This window comes from Rhinolophus ferrumequinum, chromosome 4 (genome assembly GCF_004115265.2).
Source record: "Rhinolophus ferrumequinum isolate MPI-CBG mRhiFer1 chromosome 4, mRhiFer1_v1.p, whole genome shotgun sequence".
In the NCBI taxonomy this organism is placed as follows: domain Eukaryota; kingdom Metazoa; phylum Chordata; class Mammalia; order Chiroptera; family Rhinolophidae; genus Rhinolophus; species Rhinolophus ferrumequinum.
In genome coordinates this window covers 2,144,412-2,168,139 of record NC_046287.1, presented here as the reverse complement: position 1 = coordinate 2,168,139, position 23,728 = coordinate 2,144,412, and the positions used below count along the sequence as shown (strand labels likewise).

The 23,728-nt window shown below is 44.2% G+C and overlaps 1 protein-coding gene across 1 annotated transcript in view; it reads left to right on the top strand.

Moving 5' to 3' along the window:
* CSMD1 (CUB and Sushi multiple domains 1) overlaps positions 1-23,728 on the top strand; it is a 1,609,724-nt gene that overhangs the window by 1,040,685 nt on the left and 545,311 nt on the right. The gene's annotated exons all lie outside the window — the stretch shown is intronic.

The window sequence follows — 23,728 nt, the reverse complement described above, 5'->3', positions numbered from 1 at the left end:
ATGTAAGTGGTTCTATTTTTTTGCAAATTCTTGTGTATTTCATTAGCTCCTTCAATGACACCCGAAAGAGTCCAAGAGAATTTTTATTATGGGTATATGGAAGATAAAACAGAGTTTGAGGCATTAATTTTTCTCTAGCTTTTAGAGAAAATGCCGTTATTACCTAAAGACTGCAGTCAGCATTATTTATCTCCTGAGATTCTTCAACTTACCTACTTCTCTGAATTGCCGCTAATGTAAAACGTCTACATTTTCATTCCTGAAGAAGTTGAAACTATTTTAATATAACACCCCTTGATCTTAACTGGTTATGAAATCTATTGCTATCGTTTTCAAAGTGTGGCTCATACCTCGGTAGCACTCATTGCACCATTCACAGTCCTTTCAACGTTCCTTTTTCAAATCTCATAGGATTTGCAATTTGCTTTGTGTAGGAAACTATTTTCAAAGTTATTTCTTGTGAAATGAAGCTTTCACTCAGATGATTCTCCTTTAGGTCTTATTTCATTAGCTAATTTTAATCTGATTTGTTCTAGGCAGGAAGTTTATAATTTTGCATGCTCATATACTTTTTTTCAACAGCAGGCATTCAAGAAATGAGTAAAGTTCTTTGTGCATTTTGACTTGAGTTTAAATGACAGATACTGAAAATTACAAATAAAATAACAAAATAAAACTCATTGAACGTCCATAAAATTTTTACTTTATCTAGTTATGTTGAAGAATTGATGTTGTCTATTTTGTTCCTTTAGAAATTGAGTCGTGTTTTTTAAATGATGAACAGGAATTTTACTCCTAGCAAATTCAATGTCATGCTCAAAAAAGATTTACTTAACAAACATCTCAGGGAAAACACATATAATAAATCTTATTCTAAATAACATCAATTCTCTGCAATAAACACAAAGCCTTTTCCCGGTTCCATTTATTACACTGCATCCAAGAAGAACATGTTTTCACATTTTAATATCTCCAAAAGGAGAACTGTTTATTTGGCAGCACTCTGTCTCGTCCTTCCTTTGGGATGTATTAAATACTTCTGCAGGTAGTGGTGGCTGAGTTTTAAGAAGTACTCTGGTAGTGCTTGCAGATAGGATCTCAGGCACTTCTCTCTCCCCAGCCATTAGGCCTCTCTACCTGCCATTCCTCTCCTGCCTGCCATTCCATCCCAGGGTCCCTGTGCACAGGCAGAGTCCTAGAACCTTCTCCCACCTCTGCACGTGCCTCTCCGGAGGTAAAGAACAAAGACAGTGGGAAGAATGGGAAAGGAGAAATATTAGGGTCTCAGGGGGATTTCATTTTGGATTAATTAAATTTGTAAAAATAATACAGTAGTTCGCCCGCACCCACAATTTCACTCTCCGAGGTTTCACTTACCTATATTGCGCCTTTCTAAGTAGTGTGATGAAATCTCGCGTGATGCGCTCTGCCCCGCCCCCACCGGGACGTGATGCGTTGGTGGGTCCAGTGTCTCCAGGTGGACGCTCAGTGCGGGAGGACCACTGCAGGTCGCAGTCGCTCCTGATAGATAGCATGTGGCGGTATTGCTCTCACTGGGCTGTGTTCAGGTCGCCCTGGTTTTGCTTCCTAAAGACCCCAAAACGCAGGAGCCGTGATGCTGGCAATTCGGATTCGCCAGTGACATGCAGGAATGTGCTTCCTTTAAGTCAAGGTGAGTCAATGGGGTCAGATGAGAGAGAGAAAGACCACGGTCACATGACTTTTGTCACAGTATATTGTTATAATTGTTCTGTTTTATTACTAATTATCGGGGTTAGCTTTTACTGGGTCTGATTGGTAAATTAAACTTTGTCACAGGTCTGTATGTGTAGGAAACATGGTAGTGTAAGTCGGGTCCGGTATTATCTGCGGCTTCAGGCATCTACTGGGGGTTTGTATGCCCTGCAGATAAGGGGGAACTCTTGTCTAAGTAAGATATAATCTAAAATTAATATTACACCATATAGCGAAACCTTACAGTATAGTAGTGTAAGCATTAATAGATTTGATTGGATGCAAATGCTCTGCAAGCTTATTTGCTTTAAAGGACTTAACAAGGTTAATTTGCAGAAAGCTGAGCATTCACGGAGAGAAGCAGCTCTGAACCACAGTCTGGGGCTTCGTTACTGTAGCTTTAAGACATTAAGGAGAGGAGCTGGTCCAGAGAGAAAACGGTCAGGAAGGAGGATTTCTTTCCTTATGGATCTAGCAGACATCAGATACTTTAACTACAAATATTTTGTAAAACTTAAAATTGAAAAACCTGGTCAGCAAGGTGGGGAGGAGATCCCAGCTTCCCAACCCTGACAAAAAACAACCATTAGCTACCCACAAACAAATTAACTCGGGGAGCTCAAGGTCCACGTAAGAAGCTGCAGGAGCACAGAGGAGCCAAAAGCATGAGAGCAACCCTCCCAAAAGGGTACACGGGACAGTGTCATTTTGCCTGCCTGACCCCACCCCCCAGGTGGGCAGGGCTCAGCGTGGAAATGGGAACCCCCACCCCCGCCGAGGGTCGTGTTGCAGGGCAAGGAGAGCCGGCTGACAGGCCAACTTCTGGGGCTTTTGCACGAAGGACCCACTCGGTGCTAGGACCCTGGCGGGGGGGGGGGGGGGCATCACCATTAGTATCCCTTATGGGTAGGATCTGAAAAAACGAAAACCCAGCAAAGTCAGTCTCATAGTGAAGGAGAGCTGAACAGTGCTTGCCAGCAGCTGAAAGGTTGGGCGCATGGGGACACGCTGGTCACAGATCCCACGCTGTCAGTTACAGGCAAATAAGGCGGGGGCCCTAATGTCCAGCACACGAGTGCACTTAGTCCTACTGCGCTGTCCACTTGCTAAGTGAGCAGAGCCCAGGGGTTGTCACCATAGAGACAGCAAGGAGGTCACTGTGCAGGCGATTCATTAATTACCGTGTTCCCCCGGAAGTAAGACCCGGCCGGACCGTCAGCTCTCATGCGTCTTTTGGAGCAAGAATTAATGTAAGACCCGGTCTTATTTTATGATAAGACTGGGTCTTAATATAATGTAATGTAATGTAATATAATATAATATATGATACCGAGTATAATAATACTACTATAATATATAATATAATATAGGATATAATATAATATTGGGTATAATACAATATTGGGTATAATATAATATAGGGTATAATATAATATTAGGTATAATATAATATAATATGACTTGACATAACATAACATATAATACTTGGTCTTATATTAGTTTTTGGTCCAAATGATGCATTAGAGCTGACTGTCCGGCTGGGTCTTATTGTCGGGGAAGCAGGGGAGCCCGATGGTGGTGACCAATCCGCCATGTGCACGTCCATTAAAACACCCCGTCGCACACCTTAAATACGTACCGGCAATTTTGATTGTCATCATACCTCATAAAGATGGGGAAAACTCAAAATGAACTTTTATCTTAAAAAAGTAACTTATTAGAGTAAACTCCCACTATTCTGAGATGAAACCCACGTTAGCTGATACAAATATATATGTATGTACGTATAAGGAAAAACATAATTATATGACAATAAACTGCATCTGTGGAAAGTGTTAGCCTTAACATGTCGGAACATACCTTCTATGTTTGCGTCAGTGTCCACCAGCCAAGGGCAGAGGGAAGGTCACCGAGGCGTCGCGGGTTTTTAGGACATATTATGGGGTAAAATTTCAAGGAACAGTGTCACTTACCAGTATGGGTTCTAAGTAAAGAGGAAAGTGGCATCACGGATGCCGGCGTATCTGCAGCCGTCCGCACTGTCTGCGTATGTTATTGAATCTAATACCGTGTGATGACCTTGCCTTTGGACTTAGGGCTGTGAGCACACTCCCTCACCTCTGCATCTTCACTGAATTCAGCAGGAAGCCCTGCTCAGTTTCTAAGGCTTGTTTGCTAGTTCCTGCTTGGGGTGACCCGTGCCATTGCAGGCTGTTTTGCCATTTCCCATATTGTCCCTGGAAGGCCACTGCCCTGTCGTCTGTGGACGAGGGACCAATACCTGTACTTCTGACCGTCATGATCAAAATGAGAATTTAAATAACATATCAGCTACAGGTATTAGCTTCGAGTACAGTTTCAGCGCGGGTTTGAAATAAATAAAATTTTGATAGCCACCATGCATATTTTATGAAAATAATACAGTTGTAGGGACTAGAGCCCAGGCCCTGGGTGTAAACGTTGTAAGCTGTATTGAAACATGCCGATACACGTGAAAACCCCTCATACGCCTCTACTTGTCAATGTGGCATCCACTTTTCCTCCCAGGGCTCTCCTATCCCCTCCCCCCCAGAGGACATGTGTGACACCTGATGAGCCTGCGCTGACACGTCGCCCTCGCCCAGAGCCCACGGTTCCCATCAGGGTCACACTTGGAGTCATACCTTCTAGGGGTTTGGACAGATGGATGGTGGCATGGACCCACCATCACAGTGTCACACAGGATATTGTCACTGCCCTGACATTCCTCTGCGCTCTCTTGTTTTGTAAGCAATGTAAAATGCATGACTCCATCAAGTTTGTTTCTGTATTTATTGAACTGGGAGAACAAAAGAGCTAATGTTTCCTTACATATATCTACTAACTGTGTTTAATAAATAAATGTGAATGTTAGAGTCTGTGTGATGCTAATGAAAGGAGACTATAGTAACTGTTTACTTGAATGTTTGAAACATAGAAACACCAGCAAGGGAGCTATGGTTCACTTCCACTTCATTAGTTTGTCACAGTGTTCTTGTGCCGTCACTTGCAGGTAATTTAGTTGTTCTTATAAAAGGTCCCCTTGACACTCATCTCCTGATACTGTTACAAAGCAAGTCAGAGTTGAAGGAAATTCTCACTTCGCCAAGGTTAGCTAAAGGCTGACTTCACATTAAGTGGACGTTTCTGTAGCTTTAAAGACGACCATCTTGGCTATTTTTGATTCTCTCCTTTGATTTCAAATGATCCCATGCAAATGTAGAAGCTCAAACGAATGCTGGCACAGAAACTTTAATTAAATGTCACTGCCTACGTTTGGAAGTTGGAGACCTGGAGAGAAGAAACTGTGATCAATTTTCCAGGCCAGTGTAAAGAGCTTGCTGGGGAGTCCAGAGTGTTTTAAGAAAAACTTAGTAACTGAGAAGGTGATTTCTGTTGGCAGCGTTTTGAATTAAGAGAAAACATACGACCCTATACAAGGAAGTTGGTAAGAAGAGACCAGTAACAGTGTGAGGGAAAGGTGTTAGAATCAATAGAGGGAGTTTGGCAACAGACAAAACAAAATGGTGACGGTTAAGGATTTCTTTTCGTGTAATTCCAACTTCTTTGTTGCTGAACTAATTCTAGAAATTAGGAAACTAAAATTTTCTAAGAGGAATGAGCTTCAGAAGATCAGATTAGGAAAATTCAGTTGATGCCAAGCTGCCCTTTGCCTCCTGGAAGAGAAATCCAGACAGTGGACCCTGGAAGGGTCCACACATAGGCCATTACAGCAATCGGCTTAGCTGTAGAAAGTGAAAAAATCAGTGATCATTCCTGTAGATACCATTGTTTGTGATAAAGGCAGCAAAGTCATTTACACAAGGCAGAAGGAATGGAATGCAATTTTGGTTAAAGCAACAATCGCTGTTCCCATCCAATACATATAAAGTCAAAATATATGTGACTATTGTAGTTACATGATTATTATATGTAAATTAACGCAGACTGGGAAATTCACTGAAAGCACTTTGCAAGCACACCTGGCCACATCACAGAAGTCAGGTGTGGGTGCCATCTGTGAGTCAGGTCCTGGGAGGAACTGTCAGGGTGGCCAGCTCACACAGTGGGTCATAGACAGCACCCAGTAGGGCTCACAGATACTTTCTACATGCCCACACTGCGTTCCTGCTTGCATTTACGTATCGAGTGCAGCTCTCACAGCGGTCTTAAGAAACAGCCGGTTTATGTCATTGCCACTTCGTAGACGAGGAAGTGAGGCAAGGTCAAGTGGAGACCTTGGTTCGGTCGCCACTAGTTATCAGTGGTGGTGAATTTGAAGCCGTATGGCACATGGGAGACTCTGTCAGCTCCACTCTGGAGAAGCTCACAGGAGCAGGGGCAGAAATGCAGCAAGAGCTCAGGCAGGAGTGGGATTTTACAGCTGTAAAAAAATAAAAATCTCCCGGCCCTCCCCTGGCTTTCCTTCAGGCTCTCCAGGGATGGGGTGGTGCCCACCAGCATGAGTGAGGGCCGTCGTCTGTGCTCAGTCTACCTGCTCAAACGCCAATCTTTCAGAAAGGACCTTACAGACACGCCCAGGAATAACATTTCACCAGCCATCTCCGCCTTCCTTAGGCCAGTCAAACTGACATAAAATTAATCATCATGTGTAAGAGTCTTCTACAATCCAATCCTAAGATTACTGATTCTGAATCAGCATTTACAGAATGCATTTTTTAAGGTTGCCAGTTAATTCTGATGTACTAGGTGTGATAAATAAATATGGTGAATATTTAAATTAAAATATATATTACAGTAAAAGACACATTGCCATTAATCCCCCTCAAAATCCTCCCCCCTGCTTTGAACACACTTATCCCATTGTTCTTGCCACTTTCTGAAGCAGTTCTGGAAGTCCTCTTTCCTGTGTGTCTCTAGTTGGGCTTTCATGGCTGCCTCGATGTCTTGAATCTTTTTGACTTTGGGAAGAGCCAGAAGTCGCACGGTGCCAGCTCTGCTGAATAAGGTAGATGAGGACACACCGTAATGGTTTTATGTGACAGAAATTGCCGTATAGCAGAAGTGATGTGTGACACGGAGCATTGTCATGATGGAGGATGAAGTAAAGACACTCATGAAGGAGGACTTCCAGAACTGCTGTGGAAGTGTAAAGAATGATGGGGTGAGTGTGTCTAAAGTGACGACGGGGAGTGTTTTGAGGGGGATTAACAGCAGTGTGTCTTTTACTCTAATATATTTTTTTATTTAAATCGTTCGATCATACGTCATATAAGCCAAGTGTGGGACCTGGGCTAAGTGACGTCACTCTATACCTAAATCAGGCAAAACTGTTAAGGGACCAGGGGCCTTGTGTCAGTTGAAGGGAAACCAGACCTGTGAGTGCCCACAGAAGGGACGCTGTTGACCAGCGAGAGGAATACAAGCTCATCTAGCTTATGTCATTATTTCCTCACTTCCATACCCACGGCGCCTATTCTAAGAAGTAAAAACAGAATTTCCCTTCTTCCCCCTACATTACACACCGCTGGGGAGCTATTGCTGTTCTTGGAACAGGAACAGAGGTTATTCTGCAGGGCTCAGCAAAGTAATTGAGGAGTTATGTCTCTAGCTGGAAACGTAAAATTGCTGAAAGTCGCCTCATTGTTACGGTAACAGCAGCTGCTTTAGGCACATTTTCATGGAGAAAGCAGGGGCAGTGTGTCGTCGTAATGTTGGCCTCATCCCCCAGTTGTAGCGCTGCGAGTCCGATGACAAAAGACGCACCAGCAGCGTTACCTGGGATACTATAGGAAACACACTTCAGTTGAGCAGTGTTACCAGTGCATTTAGGCAGAGGCAACCCATTCTTACACAGAACACACACAACACACCAGTCTGCTAAGTATAGTGACAGAGAAGGGGTGTCCAGACACCATACGTCAGCTCAGGGCGAAGGGGAGAAGGCAGGTGGAGTGCGGAGTCCTGTGCTGAGCACGACCGCGGACACTCCCATTCTCCCCAGGAAAGGCAGCCTTCCAATTACAAGGATCAATTAAGTGTGTGAAGTAGAATAATAACCTTAAATAATTAAGTACCTGTTTAAATATTTAGTACATTGGAACTCAGTAACAAGTTTACTGTTAAAATTCTTCATATTTTTAAACAGCTTATGTTTCTGAGTTTATTCACTATCATATGCCTTATACGTACCACACAACACACACACACACACATACATACATACACACATGTGGAGACACATTCATACACCAAACCACATTTTCACAATCCTCTACTACCTGAACCAGACTGAGTAAAAACATACTCTAGTAAACGTTTCTCAGCTTTACAACACATGATTCAAAACGTAATTTTGAATCACTTTAATGACAGACATCTGCGAGGAGGCAAGATGACTTCATGACATGGCACAGTGAACACGTGACATCTGCTGTGATTCCTGAGACGCCAACTGTTAATCCTCACTGTTAAGCATTTGGCTTCTCGGGTTTCATTCCTGAAGGTTTGGTTCATTTGGCAGGCTTTTATGTCTTTTTTCCCCCTGTCTTTTTAAACAATTCATTTGGATCTAACTTTGCTCAAAGCAGCCATCTCACGAAAAGGTCTTGAAAATGAGGGTGGCTGAGACGTCTTCATGTGTTTTGTGTGGGACGTGCTAAAAAGTACAGATTTTCAGTAAGTGTTTTCCATTTATCACTATTGGGTTTATAGTTCTCTTTGTTTTCTTCGTTACATTGCTATCCTGAAAAATGACTTGATCCGGTATAACATTCATTTTTAATTTCATAGAGAGATATAGCCACAAATGTGCTTGGAAAGGCAACTTCATCATTTTATTGACCAGGAGACTGGAATCGGAAGGTTAAATGATTGCTCAAGGTTATTTCCAGCTTTTAAGCGTTCCTAAAGAGGGCAGCAGGGTATCAAATCTTCCTTCCGCTAGGTGGCCCCTGGCACAGGGCCAGGAGATGGAGTTGGTCTCCCTGAGACTCTTGTTGCCAAGGCAACCACCACAGGGACTCTTACTCAGAGTCTGCCCGGGGCTTCTCCTGGGAGCTGGCAACTCCCAGACCCTCTTTCCTAGCAGTGTCTACTTTTGTTAAGTTCTTCTGGCCCCAGGAATGAAAAGTCACTCAACAACCTTAAGAAAAAAAGGGGTGAACTCCGTGTGAACTGGAACAATTTGAAAGCCTTTTAGAGACTGTACATCTCGCCCTGCCCATTCAGCCACTCTCAAGTGCCTTCAGTTTAAATTAGTCACTGTGCCAAAGCAACATATTCTGGGGCGGCATGTCCCGTACCCCTGGATACACAAACCACCATAGCATCCAACTTGGTTTAGCCCTTCCTAGCCCAGGAACCATGAGGGGTACTATACCTGCACAGAGAAGCAGGGTATATTGTGGGGTCCCCTCCGCCTGCCTCTGCTTTCCCGCAGCCAGGCCAGTGTGCCCAGGCTGAGGCTTTCCGGCTCAGGCTCCTTCTCGGTCGGCCTCTTGGCACGTGGATGTTCTCTCCAGCTCCAGGAGCTTGCTTAGCATAGAGCAGTGTACTGTGCTAGAAAGGAACGTCCCCTCAACCAAGGAGAGCAAGGACCTGGTGGGTAAGCCTGTCCACCTGTGACCCCCTCAGAGGTCATTCTACACGGTTCCCCAGAGGGAACCCCAGATGGGTTGAGGCTCAGGTGCCCAGAGCAGGATCTCAGTATCAATGAGTATGTTTTCCTTTCCCGTTCCGCTTTCCCATTCCCTAAGTTGTGCTTTGCAGTACCTTTCTCAAGTAAATGTCATGCGTCCAAGCGTTTGTTGCAGCATTGTGGGAGAGCGGGATTTCCCCTCTTTTTCCTCCTAGTTCTTCTGGCTGGACGAATAAGCAAATCGGCGTGAGGCAGATTAATAGGCTAAAACCAAATGTATCACGTATGGGCATACGGCGGTTCCCTAAGAACATGCCTCCCCCACCCCACCCCACGACACGTCTGGCACTTGAGGCTTCTGTGTCACCTTGAGCTGAGGAGAAGGGGGTTGAGGTTTGGCACCTGAGAGGGCAGGAAGGCAGTGCACATGGAGATGGAAAAGCAAATGTCTGGTGGATTAACGTTTGCTGGGCCACCTGGAACAATGGGACGCAGAGGAGCTGGGTCACATGGGCCTGCTGGGTTCCTCCCCGTCAGTCACACACTATGGTTACCTGTGAGGGCAGCTCCCTCCTGGGGCAGGGCCTCTACTTAAATTATTTTAGGCGGGTAGGGGAAAGGTCAAAGGTTTTCCCTGAGTCTTTTATTTCTTAAAAATAACCTGCTTAAAATAATCAGTATCCAAAATAAAGGCATATGTTGGGGAGGCAAACTCTGCCCGCCTTCAGCATCAACTTTTGACAGAATAAAACTTAACTGAATGCATAATCTCGTAGAGTCCCCACAGTAGCCTTTGGAGGTTGATGTAAATGTTGTAGCATTTTGGATTAGAATACTAAAAGTAATAGAAAGTCTGAACGATTTGTCCAAGGTCCTACAGTTATTAAGTGGCAGAACCCAAATTTAATATTGATCTGTGTAACTCCCAACTTCGTATTCATAAACCCAACACAATATTTTACATAAGTGAATCTAGTTGTGACAATGCCTGGCCTGGTTGGGAGAAGAAATATCATCATTTTATGGCCCCTGATGAAATAATAGACCTAGATAATGGACCTCTGTAGCTCCTGAGCTACTAAAACAAAGACAAACCCTACATTCTGTGCTTCCTATAGGAAGAACAAAGCAGACTTACGGACAATTCTCGCCAGAAAATCAAATCTGAATCTTATCTAGGCTTGGTCTGATGGACAACTTACAGGACATTCAAAGGACAGAAAAACAGGAAAGATCATCTTCACAGTAGTATGATTCACAGCACAATCTGCCAGTGGGAATCTTTACAAAACACAGCTCATTCCATCCAGTAAATAAATTGTAGAGTGGATGGGGCAAGGAAGAAACAGAAAGAGAAACTATACAGTTTTAAAAAGCACTTCAAAGACGTATCCATCAGTTATGATAGCTGTACCTTATTTGAAACCTAAATTAATAATTAGATTGTTTTCATGAGATAATTAGGGAAATTTGAGTAAAGACTGGATATTTGATGATATTAAGGGATTATTGTCAGTATGTTTACATATGATAATGGTATTGTGGTTATTCATTTAAAAAAACATCTTGATTTTTTAGAGATGCATACTAAAATATTTAGTGAATTTGTGATCTGAGATTTGCTCCCAAACAAACTGTGTTGGGAGGGAAGTTTGTAAAGATACAGGTTTGAAAGAAAGAATAGCTATGAGTTGGAAATTATTGCAAATGAGTGATGAGTATATAAAATTTTATTTGTAATTTTGTTTGTTTGAAATATTTTTTCATACTAAAAAGATAAAGAAAACAGCAGCCCCTGGCAAGAAATGAGTCTTCGAAGCAGTAAATTATTCTCCCTATCATAATAGCTAAAAGCACTTTCTCTTATCACCTCTAGCATATTTTTCTTAATATCCAGCACAATATTAACTGTGTTGTTTCTGAACTTGTCATCATATTCGGCTATGAGTTTCACCTCTGAATGCCCGCCGAGCTGCTTGTATCAGTGGGGAACAGTGGGCACGTTTCTAGGTCTGTAAAACGGCGTGAGGGGTGTGGCCTCTAGTTTGGGTAGGAAATGCTAGAGAAGGTCAGCCCGCAGGAGGAAAGGCCAGTTTTGGGAGGAGCGGGTGGCAAAAGGGTGCAGTTATCGGAACTGAGAGCACGGTGTGCAAGGCCATTCATTGGCGTTTACAAACCAGCAGATATAATCCCCGCCAGTAACACATGGTCAGAGTAGGCTGCAGTCCATGGGAGGGATGGGTGTGGAAAGCCATCATGGAGTTCTTTGCTCTCGACACCCAGAGATTTGCTCTGTTGGTGCTCACCGCTGACCAGGCCCAGAGCAAATGAATCCCACTAACTAATTATCTAGGAGCCTGAGGGGACATCAGATCCTCAGTTACCTCCAAGGAGAAATGACCGAGTCAGGGATTATAAATGCAAAGGAGTCCATGTGATTGGATATTTTCTCCTCTAATCTAACCAATCCGGTGGCCAAAACCATAAGCAGGAAGCCACGTTACTCACTTACTTGGTGCAATCACTGTTTCTGGGAATGGACGTGATACAAGGTGTCATGATCACCACATGTCGCCTTCTCAGTAGATCCATCTGCAAATGGGAAAGTGTCCGACGGGCAAGGGAAGAAACAAGGCTTGAGGGTGACGGGGATGGAGTGTTTCAGAGCCTCAATCTAGAAACACTGGAAGCCTCTGAACTATTGGTCCCTTTCCTCTGATCTTTCATAGAAAAGGTGATACCTGAGGATGCTGAGAAAATATTTTTAGCAAAGGGTGTCTCTCACCCATTCTTCTATCCTATGGTGTAATAATGAACTCCAACCAGTTATTCTGAAGTTTTACAGTCCTGGTGTGCCGTGGCCACTTTCAAGGTTGGTCTGGGCTCCTTTTGTGCTGATTCTACAACATACTGTGCTGGGATCAGCCTCCTGCTTCCATCTCCAAGAGTGTCAGGGGTTTACTCTAGCTGCAGGTAGTAGTGCCATCTTAAGGTGCAGATAACTGGGCCAACAAGCTCAGTAGAGATAACTGAGCCTAGGGGTAGTGAGTCATGGCAGAACTAGACTGAAAGGTTTTGTTTCAAAGTCCACGGAAGACAGCATTGACTTCCACGGGGTGTCTATGGCAGTGGGTTTCAACATTCCCATAGTAGGCACTTGGTCATATGAGAACAACAGGGATGAGTGAGGGTGCCCTCATCACCGGAATGGTTTCAAGACAGAAGGGACTTTTTGTACTGGAGGAAATCTCATCATAAAAGAGTTTGCCAAATAGTCAACAATAATTTTTGGAAAGGCTGTCCACTTTACCTCTAAAATTCCATCTCTCTGATTGACTTGCTCAAGTCACATGGAGAATTATAATGACCACATCTTGAGTTAGGCTTTGCTGGTTGATTTGGAGAGCTCTCCATGTAACTATATCATTTCTACAACAGTCACCTTACTAGTATTTTGATGACATCGAAGTCACATTATTTTACTCTGATGAAAAATACAGTAGATGGCACATTTAAAACTGTGGCTACGAATCAAAACAATCTTGAGAAAGAGGAACAAATCTGGGGGCATCATACTCCCTGATTTCAAACTATATCACAAAGCTATAGTGATCAAACAGCATGGTACTGGCATAGAAACAGACGTATAGATCAATGAAACAGAATGAGAGCCAAGAAATAAATCCACACATATGTGGTTAAATTCCAGCAAAGGAGCCAAGACTGCACAACGGGGAAAGGATACTTAGTGTGAATTTGAAAACAGCTTTGACCCAGTAGGCCCCCAAAGGGTCTCAGGGACCCCAGGCACGTGCATCACTTTAGGCTGGTAATTCCCCGATTCCTATTTTTAGCCCAGTTTTTCTTCTTGCTGCTCCAGTCTCCTGTGACCAAATACTTACCTCCTCATTTAATAATGGATATTTCAAACTCAACAAAACCGAAACCAGGTGTTATTTCCCTAACACGTCTGGCCTGCCACATCTCTGTATATGGGAGATTTTTCATCCATTTGTTCAGAATATAGACCACAGTTAAAAAATTTACATTTTGCATAATGATCTAATTAGAAAAGACCTGAAAGGACTTTAGTTCATAATCCAGAATCCAGACAAGGCCATTCCAGAGTACATTCTAGAACACTGGGCTAAATACATAGTGATTTCCTGGCTGCACTGACTCCTCTGCTTACGGGACCTGTTTCTCCTCCTTGTTATTGAAGGTGAATAATTGTAATATTCTGATTTATAGATCTAGACACCTCTTGAGAGTGTCTAGAGGAGGTTTATAGATCAGGGAAAATTTCAAAGGTTAGAGAGCAGATTCTGTTCTTGAGAGAATGGTTTCAGATCTGCCTTGGGTGAGGCCAAATTCGGTCTTGTATTTAGTCAAGATTAGTAGCTGAATATGTTAATTCCTTGGCTATTGTTTCAAACTATTAAAGTCACTCTCAAGTTCATGTTTTATGGAGGTTTGATGCCAATTTATGTATGTATGTATGTATGTATGTATTGGCCTCCGAATGTTTGCCTCCCAGAATTGGGAGACCCCAGGCATTCTTTGGATCCCTTACAACTGTTTAAGTTTCTGACAAATCCCTACGTGTTAACATAAACTGAATCCACTCTCCTTAGATTGTGTTTTTTGGGTTTTGGTGATGGTGGGAGAAGAGGAAAGGGGAATGTGTCGACATGCATCCATGATGTTTGTGTTTATCAGGGGTTCCTCTCAGAAATTGTCAGCAACTCAGCGGCATTCTTCATTCTCCTCTATTTCCTTCATACAGCACCTCTCAGAGAAGGTGCGATTAATTTCTGTAATTAATTTCTCAAAAATGGCTATGACAGTTCATTCACAGAGATGTGTTATTATTCCGTGTAAAGAATGTACAATTTTGTCCCTTTTTTCCATCACATTAACTTTGATTTAATATGCCATTTAATGAAATTAATGAGGCTTTCCGAAGCACTGGGGGAAAACAACAAAATAATAGTACTTACGAAATAAGACTGATTAAAATAAAAGTAGGGAAGGAGGAAACAAGTTTCAACTGAAAATACCATTAGAATTCAGAAATGAAACCATTCTAGGAACCTATGTCTCTTGCCAGTGGCTGAAGAGAAAATGAAGTCAGTCCCATGTGGGCCAGTCCCCTTCCTGGTGAGTCCTCTGCCAGGACTGGCTGTGCACAGCCGGGTTCAGAGGTCATTGAGTCAGCTCCCACCCAGCCTCAGCACTGAGACTCTACAGTCACCCCACACCCCCATGTGCCTACACCCCAGGGCCAGGAGGGCAGTGCGGCTTATAAGACGAGAGAATGATGGGCTTGGAAGTTCTGCCATGAGACAGCATTGGTTTGAGAACCATGCAGAGGCCAACAAAAAAGTAAATGTTTTTAGTTCAGTCCTCCCATTATTTAAAAGGCACCACTGTGAGGGAGAGCTCACTCCCTGAACGTGTACAAGTCTGTCCACAAAGTACCCCTCCCTGGGCTGGGTGTCTATGCCTGCAACCGTGTAGCACGTGAGCTTCCCCAGGAATCTGGGAAGAGAAGTATGCTCTGTTCTTTTCTTGAAAGAATAAAGACGAGGGCAGCGAATGCGGTGAGCTCTCGTGTGCAATGCAATCCCTGCTGGAGAAAGTCTGTCCTCAGTGAACAGGATACACGGGCTAGAGGCACTGAGAGGTCTGCGGTAGCAGGAAAGAAATGGTTGTGGAATTTACTGTTCACAGGGCCTCCCAGGTCTGAAAGGACGCGTGTTAGTTACACTTAAGTGCTGATCCAAATAGTTTATGTGCAGGTTCGTGCAGCCAAGAGCTTCCATCAGTGTTAGGAACACCAGAGGTAGAGAGGGTGCCAGGAGAGGCCGAAGTGTGAGCCAGTCACTTTCCTTCGTTCCTCACTCTCCTTTTTCTTCTGTAAATTGCTAGAACTGGGATTCTTTGGTCAAGCCTCTTGATTTTTAGAAAACCTGTACCAGCTCACCGCCCAGTTGTATATACGGGTATCTTGACTTCAGCACCTTTCCCAACACTGTGTTTTAGCACATAAAGGAAAACATGTACTAACTTGGTGGTTGAAGAATTGCTATCCCATTTCAAATAATTAATGTGCTTGTTCATTTATTCTTTGAGATAAATCTTACTATTATTTTTCTCATGGTCCATATATTATTTTGTGGGGAGTTTATTGCCACAATGATTTTTATTCTAGAAATAATTCTCTCTATAGGTGATTTTATTGCTTTATTGATTTATTTATTATTGGTTTATTGAATGATACACACATGCCAATTACTCAGTTGGAAATTAGGATGGCAGGACGTGGTCCTAATTCCTTGGGAACTGTACTCAGGAAGTTGAGTTTCTTTCCCAGCTTCCTGTGTTTGATGAAGTTTAAAGGAAGAAGCTGAGGAAAGGAGAGACAATGACACTTAACAATGAATGTAATCCCAAGTTGGAAAGGGCTCCCTCCTGCACAAAGTACTTTCAAGCACTTTGCATGCCTACGGTGGGCCAGACATCACACCTAGGCACTTGTGTTTGTCGTTTCATTTACTCTCCACAACAGCTCTGTGAGGCAGGGGACATCACCTCGATTACACAGACAAGGAACCTGAGCTTCAGGGCCATGGTAGCCTGCCAAGGTGACATTGCTAATGAGTTTCAGAATGATTTTCAGTGAGGAGATCTTGCATCTCACTGCGAAGCCGTGCTGTGTAAGTGGGAGGCTTTTCCTATTATAAGATGCAAGGGATAGACACATGCGAAACCAGAAAGGGCCTCAGCATATGCCTTAGTCTGTCCAGGCTGCCCTAACAAATTCCCACAGACCTGGTGGCTTATAAACAACAAGCATTGTTTCTCACAGTGTGGAGGTCGGAGGTCCGAGGTCACGGCTCCAGCAGATTCTGTGTCTGGTGAGAGAGCCTCTGGGCTTCACAGACGGCTGTGTCATTGTCGTCGTGCTCTCACATGCTGGAGGGGCTGGCAGCTCCCTGGGGTCCTTTCACAAGGACACTGGTCGCATTCGTGACCTGTGCACCTCCTAACTCCTTCACATTGGGGGTTAGGATTTCAACGTGTGAATCTGGGGACAAATCCTCAGACCACGGCAGAGCGGGAGGGGCTCAGCGGTCCACGTATATTTGGTGTGCGCTCGTGCCCAGTACGAGGCGCCATGTGCTCTCTGAACGGTGCCTTACCGTGCCCCACGCACCTAGCTGGCACCTCTGCCCACAGCACGTGCTTCATTACTTGCGAGCTTCCTGCTCATTTACAGCTGTGTGCTTGCGAGTCACAGTCTGCAGTCCTTGTCTGTCAGAAGACGCGTCGTGTTCCCCAAGTCTGCCTTGAAATGAACGGTACAGGGAAGTTGGAACGCAGCTCCGAAACAAATACCACCTGCATTCCTCGGTCCTGCATTGTCTGCCTGGAACAAGAACGAGAAAATAGGACACGGGGCTCCTTGCAATCCACACCCGTCAACCAATGGGTGAGGAGAGAGGCAAGGTGTGGCCCAAGGTTTCAGACACTTTCAGAAGTGAGGCAGGAACTCAGCTCCCTGGACTCAGGGCCGCGGCCTCTTTGCTGAAACAACCTTCTGGTGAAGCTTTCGCCTCCCCCGCTAGGTAGACTGGCTCTGGTAGCGCCACGGGGAAAACTGCAGACGGACAGTAGGAAGTCGTTTCACACCATGAAATACAGACAAGAAGAGTGTCTTAGAGAAAAAAGACAGGCAGCCTTTATTGGCATGGCTTACCTGAGATAATTCTGTTTACAACCCCTGAATATTCTCAATATCTCTGTACAGGGACAATGAAGCAAACCGTTGTTTTGGGGGCCACATCATCACCCCTTTCTTGCTCGTCTCCCTTTCCTCACAATCCGCCCTCCTTCTTCCCCCTTGTACCTCTTGGACCCCTCTGGTTCCCCTCTGTTTTGGAGGAAATGGCCAGAATAACTGCTGTGGAGTTACCCAATAAATCACTACAAAGCTAAATAAAAAACCTTTCAATCCCAACGTGTTCCAACTTAAATCCTGAATGTTCTTATCTCAGACAACTTAAATCACAGGGAGATATATTACTTAATGATTGGTTAAGCACACAGGGACAAACACTGTAGAGTTTATTGCCTTCCTTCCAATAAAGCACTTGCTGTCAGAACCCTTTCAGCTGATGAAGAAGCCGGTCAGCAGTGTGCGTGGCTGTCCCCACTGGTCCCCAGACAGGCCACCCATGGCCATCTGCGCTGTCCCAGCCTCACCCATGGAAGGGTCTTTCAAGTTAACAGTGATGTCCAGTGATTTTAGACTGGAAGGTTCTGGTAACCAGTCCACAGGCCATGTCAGCAGCACAGCTGTGAAGTAAGGAAGTGCATACTTGTGACTTGTCAGACTCGAGACCACAATGAACACCAGGCTCCCCAGGCCAGAGGGGCTCCTGGCTGATTTAAGGAGAAAATGGAAATTTGGTAATCTACACCTCGGTTGTCAGTTTTTTTCAAGGGTTCATGTTCAAGTACATCATAAAATCTAATTTAAAAATATGTAAGAATACCTGAATATGGGTAAGCCTACAAGGAGAACTGCTGGGTAAAGTAACCTGGTAAAGAAAACAAAGCAATTATTTCTAGATTAAAATAAATTATTGTAGTAATAATTAAACTCCCCATAAAATAATACATAGACCATGAGACAATAATAGTAAAATTTATCTCAAAGAATAAATGAATAAGCACATCAGTTATTTTAAATGCAAATAAAATAGAGATAGCATTTTCAACTACCAAGTTAGTACGTGTTTTCTTTTATGTGCTAAAACTCAGTGTTGGGAAAGGTGCTGTAGTCAAGATACCTGTTATATGCAACAGGGATGTAAACTGGTACAGGTTTTCTAAAAATCAGTGTAGCACTATGGATTAACACCCTGACCAGAGACTCCTAATGCTAGTGATTTATTCCATGAAACTTACCAGTTTGATGATATATATATGGTCAAAAGGTGTTTGGTGTAATATACAATTGTAAGAAGTGAGAAAAGAAACTACTGCCTAATAGTAAAGGAATTAAATATATTATGATGGATTCATTAGAAGTATTTTTCAAAAACATTTAATGACCTCAATAAATCCGATTTAAAAATGTACTATATAATGTGGAATACAATAAGGAAAAATGCTCAAAGCTGTCATAAAAGTCTAATAAAATGTATTTACAGTTTTATTTTTGTTCAGTTAATATCATATGTCTATCACTATATCCCTAATTATATATATATATATACGCACATATATACAGATACACATATACACATATACATATATGTATCTGTATATATGTGTGTATGTGTATATGTATACACATACACACATACACACATACATATATAAAAGGCCCATAGGTTTGGAAGTAAATACATAAAAATTATAACACTGGTCATCTCTAGGTGATAGGTTTATACTGTCGCTTTTATTTTCTTCTTGATAATTTTTAGGTTTCCCCAAATTTTCTGCAATGTCCGTCAGCTGCTGTAACCATAAGTAAAAGCATTCTGCAGAAAAGGACCACGTAATCAATTCTACGTGACTCAGGGAGTATCTTTTGCTATAACAGGAGTGATATTAATAGACATCTAACTCATGTTTAAGCAAATGACACACAAGTTCATAAAAAGGTTTCTTAGATAATTGTTGGAAGAGTCAATTAATAAAATTCTGATTTTGAAAGATCCGTCTCATGAGGCGCCATGTTGACTAATAGATAACTATTTAAGTTCTCCGTCATGTAAGCAATAACCAATTTTATGAAAAGAAAATTTAAAATGTGACGTGTGATTGAACTGTGGGACATGACGGATGAAGGAGGCAGCAGTGCTTCCTAGTGAAGCCAGCCGCTTCCAGAATCAGACTTGGCCAGCCCGGTAGCACTGCCACCTCAAGCTGTGTAACCCAGGGTGAATCACTGAGCCTCCTAGGAACCCAGTACTTTTTCGTAAACGTTGATAACGCCGTGATGGAATTAAATAGGATGTATATGAAGCACTTTGCATAGTGTCATATGCATAACGTTTTTTAAAATCATTGCTCGTTAACAGTATGATGGTGATAATGTTTGATTCGATGATTATAATGCTTCTGTTGGCTATGTGGCCACACGAGTCACGCGGAGTGTAACGCCAGGCAATAAGCCCCCAAGCATCACATGGGGACTCTGAGTCTGCAAACAGGAGTGGCCAGTGAACTAGGAGGCAAACAGGAGTGTGGGGTCTGCAGGCCACGTTCAAAGGCCCGCAATGCAAAGGTTTTCCAAGGATTCTGCTGCTCTGCTGGCATCCTCGCTAAGAATAGCTGGATTAGTCAATGCTGCTTCAGTGCTGTCAGGACCAGTGCGCATTCTTTTGGGTACCGCTTAGGTGGAATTGTTTAGCCTGCAGAGGCCTTAATAAAATTATGATAATCTTCTGAGTCCAATAAACAGGCTTGTAGTTTTAACCCCTTTGATCCAAACTTTGATTTCTCTAAATTTGTCAGCTTTGATATATATACGTGAAGTAATTTCCTTTGTGGTTTGTGATATTTCTCAATGGCTTCTGCCCCCCCATTTAGTAAATTAAGTTTGTTTGAAACAATTTTGCCTCTTATTTATCGGTTTGAAATGATCTTAGCTGCCATGGTAGGTAAAGCATTGAGCATCTGGTACAGGACGCTCCAGGGACATCAGTGGCAGGAGACACCTCGTGGGGATCTCACGAAGGTCCCCTCATGGGGAACTCTCATGCCTTGCTGCTGTGGGCTGTGGCGGGTCCAGGACTGAGCTGGATTGGGGGCCAGGCCTGGGCCTGGGAGGGAAAGATCCGGGGAGTGGTTGCATCCCGTAGAAACGGTGACACCCAGCTCTTACCTTCTTGCCACTTTAAACACAGCAGTGAAAACCATGGTCATTTCAATATAGCAATCGTTCCCTGAAATTTTCACACTACCTAACAAAAGTTAAGTTTTAACTGACCCACAGAGAGATTATAGTGAGAGCAGCTGATACAGTGGAAAAAAAAGAAAAATATATATATATGCTTTATGTATGTTTATTGCTGTATTTTTCAGTCTTTCTTACACTTAATCTGCAAGTATTGCCCCCAGGAATTTTCACCTACTCAAATGTCGCTATAAGAAAGGGGGGGAGGGTTGCTTATATGCGTTTGAAGTTGTTGAATGTGAATTACTGAAAAGTGATGCTAGCCAAGAAAGACCAGCAAGTCTCAGGCAAAACCTACAGCATGTAATGAATGTCCTCTCCCCCAAAAAAACAAACAAGAAGAAAAAAGAAAACAAAATAAATAAACGAAAAGCTGGGTTGCTGCACTAAAAACACGACGCTTGAAGGCCCAGCCCAGCCCCAGTTTCTTATTCAGAAGGTCTTGGTTGGAACCAAGAACTAGCATTTTATGCGCCAGGAAGTAACTTCATCATCCTTCCCAAGAGCCGAGAATGAAGGGTCCCACCCTGGGCTGCAGGGAGCACTGAGGCTGTGGAAGAACTGACCCAGGATGATGGATTCTCAGGGCTGTGCCTGCAGCCCCTCTTGCCCTCCCTGCTTCACCGCCCCTCCCCCACACCCCACTTCCCCCACACCCCACTTTCCCCTCAACCCCCCCCCCCAAGCCTCTGCAAGGCCTTGAAGGCAGCTGGAGCAGGAGCAGGACTCGGTGGAGGGAAGGAAGGGCCCCACCGGAGGATGAGAGGGCAGACCCTTCAAGGAACCACGGGTTACCTGCCCTTTCTCCACGCTGCCAACAGCCAGTGCTGTGGGATGAGAAGACGCAGTAACCAAAGCAGATGAGGCCTCACTGGAGCGAGCGGTGGACAGCACTGCAGCTCCACCTCCTTGGAAAAAATTCCCTGGTGGAAGTTTGCTTCACTCAGCTACATATGTTTATTTGCAAAATTACAGAATTTCTTAGCCTGTCGTATAGATCCTGTTTGTTTACATACCTTTGTCACACCTGAGGACAGCCCTTTTGTTTGTTTTTTTTATTTTCTGAGTGCGTGGAATCCTGTTTGTTTTATCTGTTTATTTTGGGTGACATTTGCTTTGAGTTTTATGCTCTTGATTATCTCCCATCGATTCTCTGTTCGTTATTTACTGTGCTTTCATCTCTCTCCTGAGTAAGTTCAGGATTAAGGTATTTAGCAGAAGAAGGCAGAGATGGTGGGAGACACAGCAAGCCGTTTCCCAAGTCAAATGAAAGCATGGTTCTGGGCAGCTCTGACCGAGGAGATGCGAGTGGCCGGCAGGCCTGTGGGGGCCAGTGCAGGTGCCAGAGCCCGTTTCCTTTTGCTGCGGGTTTTGTGGTCACAATGCAGAGACGGGTGACACACACACAGACAAAGAATGAGCAGGCAGACAAGAAAGACGCCTGGTATCCAGGAGGCAGACCTGAATGGACGTTGGGAACAGGGCTGTCCTTGTGGAGCCCCATTGGGGTGCCGCCTGCGGAAGGAGCAGAGGAGTGGACAGTGGGAAGAGGGACGTCAGGTCGCAAGGTCCAGCCTCAGTGACACCCAGGGTGCTTGGAGGTGAACTGACTCTCAGGGTGGACCCGCTCTGAACTTGCGGGTCCTCACATTGGAGAGTGTTCCATGTAGCCTGCCCCTGGGAGGTGTGACGCTGGGGACGTGGCCGTCCGCGGCTGCGCATTCCAGGAAGGCCTGACACTGAACGACAGCCTCGCGCCACTGCCCATCCTTCCTGAAGGGACATCTGCGTGGCCCGTTTCCATGACCACCATGGGTGCCCTCTATGCTACAGGCTAACCCTCATTTCTAACCCACGCTGTTGGGAGCGCTCTCCAAAGTTCATACACTGCCTTTGCACTCTTGTGTTCCCCTGTCCACCTGCTGACATACAAAGAAAAAGGACTCATGCTTGTTTGAAAAGATTAGACAACTGAGATTTACTGTAAATGCGTGATTTGCCAGGGTACACGCCTACAGGAATGTGGGTGGGCTTTGAAACCCAAGGTCAGACCCACTGCGTTGTGCCAGGAAGGAGCAAACCTGTGAACCTGGCTTTCCTGACAGGAGGAAGGGGTCCGCATAATAGCTGCCTCCGGGTGTGTGGGGACAATGAAATGCCACAGTGCTTCGGAAGTATTAAGGTGCTTCCGAAAATGTGTATTAAGGTGTTCTACAGGCGTTACTGTGAAGAGGCGGGACGAGAAGTCGTGTGAGCGGCTCCAAGGGGGCGTCAGCGAGGCGTGGTCCCCGGAGTGGGGACTATTCAGTGACCACAGGGAAGGGAGTGGACAGGGCGTGGCTGTTTAGTAACATCAGAGCTGGAAGGACAGCCCCAGGGGTGATTCCTGTGGCAGTCACCTTCCGGGCAGCCATGTGGATGCGGAATAGCAGCAGGCGGTGTCCTGTGCTGATCAGCCGTGTTCAGGGCTGTCTTCTCGACATGGTGCCTCCGTCATGTCTGCAGCTCATGCAGGCGTTGTCCCCTGTGGTCACTGTCAGCATGCCCACTGTGAGCCAGGGCTCTCCAGAGAAGCAGAACCAGGACGGTCACACATGTCTCTCACAGAAATATAAACGTATATATGATTTATTGTAAGACACTTGCTCTCACAGTTATGAAGGCTGATAAGTCCCAAGACCTCCAGGGTGAGTCAGCAAGCTGGAGACTCAGGAAAGCTGACAGTGTCGTTTCAGTCCAAAGGCGGGCAGCCTCCAGACACAGGAAGAGTTTCCATTGTTTCCATTTGAACCTGAGAGCAGGACAAAAATGAATTCCCCAGCATAACGTCAGGCAGTCAGGAAGAAGTCTCTCCTACTGGGAAGAGTGTCTGCGTTTTGTTCCAGCTAAGCCTTCACCCAGTTAGACGAGGCCCACCCACAGTAGGGAGGGTAATCTGCTCTACTCAGTCCATCCACTTAAATGTTTATCTCATCAAAAAGCACCCTGAAAGGAACACCCAGAACAATGCTTGACCAATTATCTTGGCATTCTGTAGCCCAGTCAAGTTGACACCAAAAGGTATCCATCACACCCATTTTACAGAATAATTAACAGACTTTGATGTAAGTAACTTGCCCAGGCCACACAGCTACCAAGTTGTAAACAGAGATTTGAACCCACATCTGCATGCTTTCTGCTACTCCAGGTCCAGTCTCACATAAATCAGAAGTGTTTAAAGTGTCAATTTACATAATAATACAATAAATTTACTATTCAAAACAAAAATATTTAACTTAAAATATTGTTGTCTTTCCAAAAATGCCTCCCCACCTTTTTTCCAGAAATGACCAGAAGAATGGAACTTCTTAAAACGTGTGATGAAGGACCTACTTGGAAAAATTAAGAAACTTAAGTCTGAG